Here is a 14,094-nt window from a genome sequence, read left to right as displayed (position 1 = left end):
GTGGCCAAGTACTTGCGTTGCATGTAAACAAACGCAGTGACATAACTGCAATTACTGCATGATCTAACGCCGAGAGAGGTGGAAAGGCGCGTCGGCGAGACATTCGGGTCAGTGCAGCACGTGGGTTCTATTCCGGTCCGAGGCACTATTCTGGGTAGTGCAATATCGGTGTGATGACGTTTTGAATCCGTTAAAAATTGCAAAAGATGTACTAGCCAAAAGTACACGTACAAAGTAAAGAAAAATAAATTATGTGGAGAAAAATACCATTTCGGCGGTTTTGTTGCCGTCTCTCTTACATCTTGTATTTGGAAAACTACAACCTCATGTGCAAAACAAGGATTAAATATAATGAAAAAAAATTCAACAGTCAGATTTTTTTCATCCTAAACGAGGAAGCTCCTTATGGAAAGTGATGATCAGACCGAAGGTGGAAGCGAGCTTCACCCGGTATTCTCAACCGGTTTAGGAATAATTATTTGAAATATTTGTTATATAAGCAGTTCTTTAACTAGCACTCTTTGCTTTTTAACCGACTTCAACAGAAGGAGGAGTTTCTCATTCAGTTGTTTTTTTTCTCATGACTTTATAAAGTAGCAAGTTAGTATTGTAACTAACGCCCGTATTCACAAAATTCGCCCGTGCTTGCTTAAGTGGAGCAGCAAATAGAACGCACAGCGTTGAATAGAGCTCTGTGATTGGTTCGTGTGTCACCCTGTGCGTTCACGCGCACTGTGAGACCTCATAGTAATGTTTGTGAATGCGAAAATGACCGAATATTCTAACCTAGACACAGAATAAGGCGCTTCAGCTTCATCGTGGCAGATCGAGGTCCGCATTGACAATCGACTGACTCAACAATCGTGTGCCAGCCTTCGACTGTAATCGACACTGTACCTACATTAGTGACATTCAGAGTACTTATACAGGGTGTAAAAAATACAACATAGAGATGCTGAACTTTGTGAGAAAATTTATTGGACTGAGTAGGCACTTGCACAGCGATAAACCTACCCTCGCAACATTATAGATGTAAGGTGCGTGTCTGACACTCACTGTTTGAGAATACTGCTTTCTGAAAATTCCTTCAGTTAGGTAAAAAGTAAAATATAATAGTTAACAGCTTCAGTGAATGTAAAGGAAATCAATAAAAAAAACTATACAGATATGCTCTTTTGTCACAGGTACCTAATCTCCTATCTCACACATAGAGAAAACTATTTTTGTTTTGTATAAAATGAAAAAACTTACCCATGATTGATGATTTCGTTTGCTTGCACAGTATAATTTTCATCCAAAGTTAGGCACTTCAAAGTCATTTAGGTATCACTTCATATCACAGTACTTCTTGAATCACAATTACTTTGGTTTTTAATTTTATATAGTCGTTCACTGTTTAATGTATTATAAAATTTTGTTCACTACCTGTTTTTAGGAAAAATAATAATTTAATACAGATATTGTTTTAAGGAATAATTCGCTGGCATTTGTCTTTTATTTACCAACTTATCTTATTTCTCTATAATAAGTATCTATTTACTCAGCTATAGTTACCTTAACTTTTCCTGTTATTAATATTAATTATGAAAATGTAGGTCTCTAGCTCTACATTTCTAGAACACATAATAAATAATTCCACACAATATAAGGGAGGTCATATGAAGAAGATTGTTAGTTGCTATCGCAAATAGCATTAAGAGATTGAAGTTAAAACTACTTCGTCATCAAGATAGGCAACCCATAATACACAATAATACCATAAGTAGTCACTGTATTCTGCTGTAGACACTGTATTCTATTGTAGAGTCAGTAATTTGTCGGGAAATCTGTGAAAAGTCGGTTGTCACCGATGCCGGCGATGGCGGTGACCGCACTAAGTCTCTTTATCACCATTATAAAGTTTTCTATTGTAGGGTGTGCAATTCTTCGTAGAATATGAAGACAGTCCTGTCTAGTTAATGCAATAGACAATAAAATTAAGAGTGGCCATATTTTTATAATATATGAAGATGATTAGGAGCCGTAAGATATAATTAAAACTGTTTGTTACCTATTAATCTTAATAGGTGACCACTGAAATTACAACCTTTGTGTTGAGCTCCAAGAATGTTTTGAGCCTCCAAGAGTCTGACATAATATTATGTAGCTTAATGAGACTGACATGTAAGCCTTGCTGACATGAAATAATCATACAACAGCGTCACTAAACCGGTTTATTGTAGCAAAAAGCCTCGAGAACTATTATTTAAATTCCTTGGAACCCTTGGTTGAAACTGATTAAACACTGAAAATTATTAATTAATGTATCCCAGATATTTCATATCTTTTGGACGCAGTACAGAGTAAATGAGCGTCAACAAAGAAATCGCAGCGTGAGCTTGCATCGGGCAAAACAAAAAACGACCGCACCGCGACGCTTTCGCGAGATCGCGGCGCCTGCGCACATTTCTTACGCCCGATTTCCATCATAGCGCGAGAACAGATGTTTTTGAATAAATAAATTGCACCAAAGAAGAGATGTGTTGGAATATATCAATCAGATTTCGTTATTTCCACAACACTTCTCGCTCAGATTCGGTTCAGAAATCTGAAGTAAGCATTTGAGCAAGATGCATTAAGCGATGTCGAAGCGAAATACTACCAGTAACAATTAGAATTTCATCAAGCTTAATATTAATTTTCGGTTCTTCAGTAGGGGTTTCCCTAAACATTTTATCTGTCCTGTCACGTCCCGTTTTCTCAGAAGCTTACAGCATTTTCCGATCTTGTAAAATAATAATATAGGTTTAAATGGCTACCCTATTAGAACATAGTAAGCCGCAAACCGCATTACATAATGTGATACGGCTTTCGCGTGACAACCGGCGAATACATAAAAGTGCAAAAACCTTTGGCTAGTTTGTGTACCAACATGGTAGGTACCTACTAATAACTCCAATCGCTATAATGGCACAGTCTCTCCCGTCTTTTTTAAAAGTCAACCTCTTTAATCTTAATTTATTCATTATTCGGCATGTGACGATGCACAGCATCTGGTGAGAGAGATGCGTCTACTTCCGGTGTAGTTTTTTACCATTTTATACCTTAAATGACGTCATTTCCGCAATTATTTAATAGGAATTGATTTGACTTACTTCCGTTTGCCGCCATTTTAGTCACCTGGGGGCGAGCTTGCTCGGAGTTCTTCTACTCACCAGATGCTGTGCATCGTCTCTGCTCAATAATACAAGTTTTATTGTTTTGTAAAACTTGTACTATTATTTACAGTAAAAATGTCACATCCGTGTCATGCAGTGTCACAGCCGTGTTTACGTAGGCTATTTTGTTTTCTTTCCGAGGGCTTTAAGGTTGTCCATATACATCAAAAGTATGCTTTTGGTTTATACTTTCGATACACANTCGAACGCACAGCGTTGAATTGAGCTCTTGGATTGGTTCGTCTGTCACCCTGAGCATCCACGCGCACTATGAGACCTCATAGTAATGTTTGTGAATACGGGCGTAAGACTGTTAAGTATTTGCTTAGCTTTTACGAAGTTAGAGCCGAACGCTTGTACCAAAATCACTCAATCACACCATAAGTTGATAACATAGTATAGCAGTATAGCCACATCAAACTGAAAAATTAGTATAGATCATACATATCGCATGTCATTACCAATAATTATTTATTTATCTAACTCGTAGGCGGTCAGTCTTGCTGACAGTGACATATTAATTCGCTAACAAGTTCAAGGGTAACCGGACTGCGTTGACAGACATACAAACAAACAATGGGTAGGTATAGTCACTTTTTTGAGAATGTAACGCCCACGCGTATTTGACACGTTCATATAGGGATAATAAAATATACCAACCGACTTGAGAACCTCCTCCTTTTTTTGAAGTCGGTTAAAAATGTAGAAGGAAAACCTTCGACAACCAACTAGAGCACAATTTTCTTGTAAAATAATATTTTCAGAATTACTGACAAGTAACATACCTAACTACCTAGTTACATAAATTATTTAATTATGAAAAATAATTAATTGTATTGATGATGTTTCTAACGCGTTTATGTCTAATATACGAGGACTTAAATAAAAATTATTAAATTTTAACAGTTATTTATTTATTACATTACTGTAACATGTTCTTTTGTTTTTATATTTTCACGCGAATACATTTGGATTTGGAGTAGTATTAAAGATTAGGTAAGCATTTTAATAGTCGAAAACAAAATTAAAAGTGGTCTATACCAGGCAAGTTTGAATGGGGAAAATGATCATGGATCAATAATTGACTGTCCAGAACATAGCAAGGCTTTCTATCTGTCTGAAAAATGCCGAAAAGTAGAGAAATGGCTGCTCGAGTGAGACCACGTCTGGGCCAAATGATACATTTGGGTAACGTTTCTTGAAAAAATCGTTTGTTGTGTGTCGGCTTGATCAATCTATTAGCGCATAAACGATGAACAATAACGCAAATAGAGCATCATATAGAAGACATGCAAGAAAGACAAATGCATTATACATTAAAGGCCGAACCAAAAGAGATTTATGTCAGTTGTAACCACTTCCCACGTCGGCACACTCGATCACACATAACATTTCATAACACGTCGCGGTCGAGTTGTAAAATGCTATTTGCAATTTAACTGGTTTTGATGCTAATTTTTCGCACACGCGTTAATAAAAATAATATGGCGCCATCTAGTCCTGAACTAAGCAAAACTTGTATTATCTACCATTTAACATGCTTAGATATTGCTTTTTTACGCAAATGAAATTGATAGAAAACCAATAAAATTAGGACTCGATAGAGCAACTTAAGCACACTGCACGTCATAATAATCGGGAAACCAATTCGCGCCATTTTTATATTTTTTATGTCTTTGGCGAGTCTTATCCAGCTTCGATCAGTGACTTTTGCAAGTCTAGTTCCAGCTGGATGTCATAGCTGGATCATAATCCATGGCTGGATGGAGTTTTTATTATGCAGTGGTCATTATAGCGACCATTAAGTCTTTTACAGGTCTAATCCTTCCCCTTTCTCACCACTGCAACTCCTGTATAGCCAGGGTTACAGTTTGGCCTCTAATGAAACCCAACCAATAAAGGTTGAGTAGTCCTTGGGGATGTTTATTACTGTCTTTGGAACGCACGAATCGAATCAGGAGAATATAGGAGAAGAATGAAATATGATACCGACTTCCCTCCGTAGCAAAGTGGAAAGCAGAAGACTACGGGACTATTCCCACCTTTCTTTCCCACCGCTACATCCCCTGTTTACTTGTGTAGCCAGGATCTACAGCTTGACAGCCCATAAAAACCCAACCAGTGAAGGTCAAGTTTGTCCCAGGGGAAAGTTAAACTGTAATCAGAAGAACATCAGGAGGAGTTAGAACTTAAGAAGGATGAGAGGAAAACAGAAATAGATGACTGAAGAAAAGGTATAAAACTTTAAAGACTTTATAACGTAGTCCTGATTTCTTCGAAGGGCCAAGTACTTGCGTTGCATGTAAACAAACGCAGTGACATAACTGCAATTACTGCATGATCTAACGCCGAGAGATGTGGAAAGGCGCGTCGGCGAGACATTCGGGTCAGTGCAGCACGTGGGTTCTATTCCGGTCCGAGGCACTATTCTGGGTAGTGCAATATCGGTGTGATAACGTTTTGAATCCGTTAAAAATTGCAAAAGATGTACTAGTCAAAAGTACACGTACAAAGTAAAGAACAATAAATTATGTGGAGCAAAATACCATTTCGGCGGTTTTGTTGCCGTCTCTCTTACATCTTTTATTTGGAAAACTAGACAACCTCATGTGCAAAACAAGGAAAAATATAATGAAAAAAAATTCAACAGTCAGATTTTTTTCATCCTAAACGAGGAAGCTCCTGATGGAAAGTGATGATCAGACCGAAGGTGGAAGCGAGTTTCACCCGGTATTCTCAACCGGTTTAGGAATAATTATATGAAATATTTGTTATATAAGCAGTTCTTTAACTAGCACTCTTTGCTTTTTAACCGACTTCAACAGAAGGAGGAGGTTCTCATTCAGTTGTTTTTTTTCTCATGACTTTATAAAGTAGCAAGTTAGTATTGTAACAACGCCCGTATTCACAAACGGTGCTTGCTTAAGTGAAGCAGCAAATAGAACGCACAGCGTTGAATAGAGCTCTGTTATTGGTTCGTGTGTCACCCTGTGCGTTCACGCGCACTGTGAGAACTCATAGTAATGTTTGTGAATGCGAAAATGACCGAATATTCTAACCTAGACACAGAATAAGGCGCTTCAGCTTCATCGTGGCAGATCGAGGTCCGCATTGACAATCGACTGACTCAACCATCGTGTGCCAGCCTTCGACTGTAATCGACACTGTACCTACATTAGTGACATTCTGAGTACTTATACAGGGTGTACGAAAATAGAGCATATAAAGATGCCGAACTTTGTGAGAAAAAACCCTGAAATTCATATGAAAATCGAATGGACTGAGTATTTAGTAGAGCGACATCTCTAGCAACTAAAATTGAAACTGTACCAAAAATATATGAGTGCGGTAACGTGTGTGCGATATGCACTCACTGTCAATTTGAAATTTGAATTTGAGTACCTACCTATCTAATATGTAAGTATGAGATCGTATGAAATTAAAAAGACATCTACTCAGTAAATCTGTCACTTAAGTAACAGCTACGTATGCTACTCAGTAAATGTAAATGAAATCAATAAAAAAAAAACTCTAATAGATGCTGTTTTGTCTTTTGTAATAAATCTAACTTATACCACCGATAATATAATACTAGTCTCATACTAATCACGACAAAACTGATAGATTTGTAATATTATTTACAAATTAAAATAAAAATCAACTTACCCATGATTGCTGATTTCGTTTGCTTGCACAGTATAATTTTCATCCAAAGTTAGGCACTTCAAAGTCATTTGGGTATCACTTCATATCACAGTACTTCTTAAATCACAAATACTTTGGTTTTTAGTTTTATTTAATAAAGTCGTTCACGTTTATATTAAAAAGTTTGTTCACTACCTGTTTTTTGGAAAAATAATGATTTGTATAAAATCCTGTTTAAAGAATAACTGGCTGGCATTTGTCTTTTTATATACTTATTGTATTTCTCTATAATATTTAAGCTCTATTTACTCAGCTATAGTTACTGTAACTTTAAAATTAATTACGAAATGTAGGTCTCTACATTTCTGGAGGTCAAATGAAGAAGATTGTTAGTTGCTATCGCAAATAGCATTAAGAACTTGAAGTTAAACCTACTTCGTCATCAAGACGGGCAATCACAATACACATTAATACCATAAGTAGGTAGTCACTGTATTCTATTGTAGAGTCAGTAATTTGTCGGGAAATGTGTGAAAAGTCGGTTGTCACCGATGCCGGCGATGGCGGTGGCCGCACTAAGTCTCTTTGTCACCATTAAAAAGTTTTCTATAGTAGGATGTGCAATTCTTCGTAGAATATGAGGACAGTCCTGTCTAGTTAATGCAATCTAATCTTTAAGTTAAAAGCAAAAGGTCACTTATTGACTGACTCACTCATCACGAAATATCAGAAACTACATGTGCTAGGAGTCTCAAATTTTGCATGGGGGCTCCTTTTAGAACGCTCACTAAGACGGGATTTTGCAAATCCCGCGTACGAAGTCGTGTAATAAGACGAGTAAAATTTTAAGAGTGGCCATATTTACAAGATTAATCGAGTTTGAAGATAGTCAGGAGCAGTGAGATATGGTAGACTATAATAAGTAGTTTGTTACTTATTCTAATTTATAGGTGACCACTGAAATTACAACCTTTGTGTTGAGCTCCAAGAATGTTTTGAGCCTCCAAGAGTCTGACATATTATGTAGCTTAATGAGACTGACATGTTAAGCCTTGCTGACATGAAATAATCATACAACAGCGTCACTAAACCGGTTTATTGTAGCAAAAAGCCTCGAGAACTATTATTTAAATTCCTTGGAACCCCTGGTTGAAAGATAACACTGAAAATAATCAGATAATTCAGATCTTTTGGACGTACTACAGAGTAAATGAGCGTCAACAAAGAAATCGCGGCGTGAGCTTGCATCGGGCAAAACAAAAAACGACCGCACCGCGACGCTTTCGCGAGATCGCGGCGCCTGCGCACATTTCTTAGGCCCGATTTCCATCATAGCGGAGAGAAGAGATGTTTTTGAATAAATCAATTGCACCAAAGAAGAGATGTGTTTGAATATATCAATCAGATTTCGTTATTTCCACAACACTTTCCACTCAGTTTAGAAATCTGGAGTGAGCAAGATGCAAGCAATGCAGCGAAAATACTACCAATAGTCCGGTAGCGATGAGGGTAATTAGGTCCAAAGGCCTAAAGGGTGCATCTCATCGAGCTTTAAATACTTTCGAGTTCTTCTGTTGGGGTTTCCCTAAACATTTTATCTGTCCTGTCACGTCCCGTTTTCTCAGAAGCTTACAGCATTTTCCGATCTTGTAAAATAATAATATAGGTTTAAATGGCTATCCTATTAGAACATAGTAAGCCGCAAACCGCATTACATAATGTGATACGGCTTTCGCGTGACAACCGGCGAATACATAAAAGTGCAAAAACCTTTGGCTAGTTTGTGTACCAACATGGTAGGTACCTACTACGAGTAATAACTCCAATCGCTATAATGGCACACTCTCCCGTCTTTTTTAAAAGTCAACCTCTTTAAATTTATTCATTAATGTGTAGTCTGTCAAACATGGTAGCCGCAGCTACAACTAAAATAAAAAACCTAACATTAGTTTTTCAGCCTACAGGCTCTATATTTTAGACTCTTCGTTCGTTTCAGCCGAAAGACGTCCACTGCTGGACAAAGGCCTCCCCCAAGGATTTCCACAAAGACCGGTCCTGCGCCGCTTGCATCCAGGTACTTCCCGCGACCTTCACCAGATCGTCGGTCCACCTAGTGGGAGGCCTGCCCACGCTACGTCTTCCAGCTCGTGGTCGCCACTCAAGAACTTTTCTGCCCCAGCGGCCATCAGCTCTTCGAGCTATGTGTATTTTAGACTCTACTGGCGCAAAAAACCCTGACCCTCATCTGGCCAATGTACAGCCACCTAGTTAATTTTAGAGGTTTCTTTATTTCAAAGCAATTTCCAATACAAACAAGAAGACTGCCTCTATTATAGAAAGCAGTGTCGAACCGCTAAGACAATAAATAAAAAACGTATCAGCAATTCGCGTTTTCATCATGGCGACTGCAACTTGACGGGCTTGCCTAATCTATGAATGGGGGAACAGTTAACTCTCAAAAGGTAATCAATTGGCTGTGGGTGGACAATACAGTTTGGGTTCCACAAATCGCAAATTCAGAAAACAGCAATTTGTTTTTTGATGAGGAAAAATGTCAGAAACTTTTCCGCTCGAGACAATGCTAGCTCACGGCTAAAGTTGAAGAGAAAAGAAAAAGAAGTATCTACTCGTAGTTCGAACCCCATCAGCTGGAGCCGGTTACCCGGGCAACAGGGGTAGACGGTGTGGATTGCTTAGTAAGGTCACTATCACTACATAAAACAAAGTCACTTTCTGCTGTCTCTCCCTATGTAAGTATGCTTAAATCTTTAAAACTACCCTACGGATTTTTATACAGTTTTTTAAATAGATAGAGTGATTCAAGAGGAAGGTTTACTTTAAGCAGCCGGGGCGGGTCGCTAGTTTGTTAAGGTTGACAAATATTACATAACTACCATGTACTTGAATATTTAGACTTTACTGATCCTAAATAACATCTTGACTATGTTTTATGTAGAGTCGCACTTTCTACAGTGTTGTGCTTGTGTTACATTATTTATGTAGACAATGTAGACATACATAATGTAGATAGAAGATATACTTAGTAGCAGGGTGGGTCTACATTGTTACAGCACTATAATAGTGTCTAGTGCGTCAATGGCACTGTCATAGCGAGTGCTGCGCCTCTCCCATTCATGCTTTGTGCTTGGTTATCAGCCCGTGGCGCTTGCGCATCCATCTGGACCAGAATGGCACCCACCATGACACAGGTTGATGATTTGATGGAAGGTTTAGTTTCAAGTACGTACTTACTTATTAAAAGTACAGTCACATAATGATATACTAATATCAGATGTACCTATTTGGGTGCAAATTATCCAATAGGTTTAGTAGGATGTTGACTTAGTTTTGTGGAGCTTTGAAACCGCACTTAGCCTCTTGATTGGGCCATTATATGGCATTTGTGGTTTATTTTCTTACTCTAACCAACCCAGATCACTCCAGAAAGCGACGATGTGGCTTATTGTTAAGATAAACTAAGGATTTTACATGTTAATTTGCTTTCCCTCTTAGTAGAGTCGAGATCCCATCAACCGTTACATTTTGAGATATTTCTTTTCTCAGTAGAAAAGGACTTTTGATTTTAGACGATTAAAGTAGGTAAGGTAAAGTACCTAGTCAGTTCAATTGTAGAATCAAGATGACTAAATAAGGCGCACTAACTTTATGTTTTTGACACTAAGGTCTCAATGGCTATAACTTTGAGAAGGTAGGTGTTAACTACACGATATTACCATACAAATGCCAAAAGCCGAGTGGGTAGGTACGAATGGCTTGATTATCCTTTACTTGATTGAACAATGCAGTATAATAAAGTAATAGGACACTACACTATCATCAAATTATGTCATGTGTGTACTTATTTCAATTAAGTAAATTATTGCTTATCAACTCTACATCGTAAATTACGCAATAACGTCCTAATTGGAACTACACTGGAGAATAAATAGCAGTATCTTGTAATGTTATTGATAAACAAGCAAATAATGTAATCTAATTATTTAAATAGCTTACTTCACAGGTCAAAATAGACTCGTCTAATGAATTAATTAATCGAATAGATTCGAAAGAGTTTGAAAGGTAACTCGGCCTATTTTAGGTTACGTTTTTGTGCCTATAGAACATTAAAAAAATGTTTTTTTGATTTTAATACTGAAACTGTAGACATTCATCAATTTCAGAGAAAGCACACGATAAGCTTTCAATCTGATATTCAAGATACACCATATTTTTGAGATAATAGCAAAATCTACGTGCCTACCTATCTAACACTTGACCCAGAAAGGTTTTTTTAAATGCCTAATTCCATAATAACATTGTTATGAAAGACATCGAGAAAAATAATAGACGTAGAGTCAATAAAAGTATACCGATTATTAAGCATTACGTGAAGGAATGTTGAAGTTGAACTATCTGGAAATATTGCATGTAACCTCAGATTGATAATTTGTAGAGCAAAACATAGTGATTATGAAGCAGTTATTGATTGCCTTAGTCTAAAATAAATACGAAATTCTTAACGTAGTAGAGTCGTAACTAAGTAGCTATTTGCCTAGTTATTTAGAGCAGAATGAATTTTATTTTTACGATACCAAAAATGGCCTTTGTAAAATCGTTACTTTGTTCTCGTTAGACATGTATCATGTCCTTAACTTAATTAGAACAAAAACTGTGTAATAATAATCATACTGGTGCGGATTGCCGAATACCCATAATGGTCGGTCGATGGGAAAAAACTGGTAGAACTAGTTATCTATCAGTTAAGAATGCGAAATAGCAGATATATTTGTTGGACAGCTTACATTGGCGTCCGGTTGGCAAAACAACAAAGTAGAAAACTAGAAAATACAGAAAAAATACTCTAAAACAGCCTTTAGCGGTCGCAAAAGGTTAGGAGCTTTTCAATGTCAACACAAATAAAATCAATGTTTTATTAAAGTCTAGGTATTTTGTATAAATAGAAATGATTTCATAAAAGATCAAAATGCCAGCGCAGTGGAATTTAACAGCCGAAGTAAACAACCGAATAAGTAGCGCTATCATACATTGCACCAATGCAAAAGATCGATAAACGCATTGCACTTGCTTCCCGCGTTTTTTCACGTCAAAACACCGCGAATTTCACCTCCACACTCACAGCTCTAGCCTCTAATCACTTCACGGTATGAATAAAAGGTTTTCCGCACAATTTTGTAGAAAAGTCACATTATGGTGTAAAATAAACACGGGAGCGACAGATTGTTCGTACGTCGCGTAACTGACTACGATCGTGCGGGACGATAGAGTCGCGCGCACAAACTATAACCTAGCCGATTTGAAATACATAGGGTGACGGGACGGGAGCGTAGTGAGGGCCGGGTAGCGACACGGGGCGCCGCCATTCATTGGGGACGCCCAGCTTCCGCGTGCAACGGCCGGTGCGTAAAAAATGTTTACCTGCCTGTATAGGCGTAGATATTGTTGTTTGAGGACCGCAAGCCAATGCAACGGGAGGGAATCCAAGCGAGTGAAACGTAAAGTAATACGAGTATAATATACCATCTGTTGTCTGTCGCTGGTCCCTGCTATGTGTAGTAAATGAACACATTTTATTGCCCATTAGACAGATATTCAAATTACCTACTCAATATTGTGATACGTCATCATGGCCTTAAATAAACTTGATATCAAGTAAGAAAAGAGCATATCTCAACAGAAGGTAAATAATGCTAACAAGAGCAAGTAAGCCAGTCGATAGAGTTAGGTTTTTAAGTTGACTCGACCGGAAATCAAACCCGGGAACCCTTGCACTCAAGGCGATTAGTCGCGCCACTCCACTCGGTCAGCCTAAGATTGGTAGAACATCAATCATCATTTATAAATACACCCATCAGATAGTATTGTGACACGGCTTCCAATCTTATCTCTAGAATTCTCGACCTAGCGTGTAGAATTGAACTTTAATACTATATCTATGCATCTTACTATGAGTGTTCTTAGATAATTTAGAATCCGTCCGTACATTCCCTTCTCGCTTCTATGATTTAACTTACGATATATCTGTATTCTGTACTATGAAGAAGATACACGAATCTACTANATCTACTATACTCACCCTGCTGTGATCAAATACACACTCAAATCCGTACTTGAGTTTGAATCAAGTATTGAGTGTTGATATCATAATCATCATCGTAATCTTAATAATATTTGAATCCTGTTTCATTAAAAAGATTTTATAATGAAACAGCATTAAGAAAACTACGCAAACTTTTTACTACGATACGAATGCTAAACTACTACTTAGGTACTAAAAGACGATGCAGCAGTACTAAGTCTACGTCGTACCCACAAATTATAAGAAGATTACTTAGACGTATCTAAAATTAGTACATAGATTAGACCTGAGTTTGGTAAATCTCAAGGACTCAGCACCGTGGGAAGACAATAGCAGATGTTTTGCCAATTTAAACAAATTGCTGCAATTACGAATGATTTTTGCGAATGTATGTACCTAATACAGGATGTAACAGCTTGTGACAAAAACGTGAACAGTGAGTTCAAGCCATGCTGCTGCTTGCTTGATTCTCACAAAAATATTTTTTTTATGGAAATATATTTTCATTTCTGATTGTTTCATTTCATTAAAGCAAAGATTAATGGCAAAGAGTAACACGTATAACCTACCTAGTTCTATGATAAAAACGTTTGTTAAAGATTTTTAGATCTAATTGTTGTAAATTACACCCTGTATTTCGATGTAGTAGTATTTTTTTTGCTCTTTTGTCGTACTATGTATGATGATTATGATTAACATACTTTACATCATTGTTTTTTTGTTTGGTTTAGGGAAATACTGTCAAGAAAAAACAATAATCTATTTCATACAAACTTTATTTAAATCAAAAAATAAAATCTACAATAATCCTTTACTTTAAAATTAATATGTATACTTATAAATTTGTTTTAGCTTCTTTTTACCGTAGGTTTAAGTGTCGCCACCTGCCTACTACTCAAGGCATTTCTTACCCTCAAAAATTACAACATCCATTCTGGACTTGTAAAAAAAGTACACTTACATCTTTGAAACAAACAAACTGGGTAAGTAATTAACTAAAACTACTCTTACTCCTGCACGATGTAAGTGACAAAATTCAATTCAACTAGAAACATTAGCTTAACAAATTATATTAACTCTTTTACATCTAAGTTACAATGCATAAATTTTATTTTAATAAAAATACATATCTCATATCAAAGAACACTTTACCTA

General features: G+C 37.0%; 1 long non-coding RNA gene across 1 annotated transcript; it reads right to left on the bottom strand.

The window, feature by feature from the left end:
- Positions 1-1,281: 1,281 nt before the first annotated feature.
- On the bottom strand, positions 1,282-12,203 carry LOC114362702 (uncharacterized). The gene is made up of 2 exons (XR_003656708.1): positions 11,866-12,203; positions 1,282-1,425 (listed from the first exon to the last, which is right to left on the bottom strand). It is a non-coding gene; the product is annotated as an uncharacterized LOC114362702 (long non-coding RNA).
- Positions 12,204-14,094: the final 1,891 nt, after the last annotated feature.

This window comes from Ostrinia furnacalis, unplaced genomic scaffold (assembly GCF_004193835.3).
Source record: "Ostrinia furnacalis isolate ACB-3 unplaced genomic scaffold, ASM419383v2 OfSCF6691, whole genome shotgun sequence".
NCBI classification, from domain to species: domain Eukaryota; kingdom Metazoa; phylum Arthropoda; class Insecta; order Lepidoptera; family Crambidae; genus Ostrinia; species Ostrinia furnacalis.
Note: the sequence above shows the minus strand (reverse complement) of the source record. Positions and strands in the feature narration are given on the sequence as shown.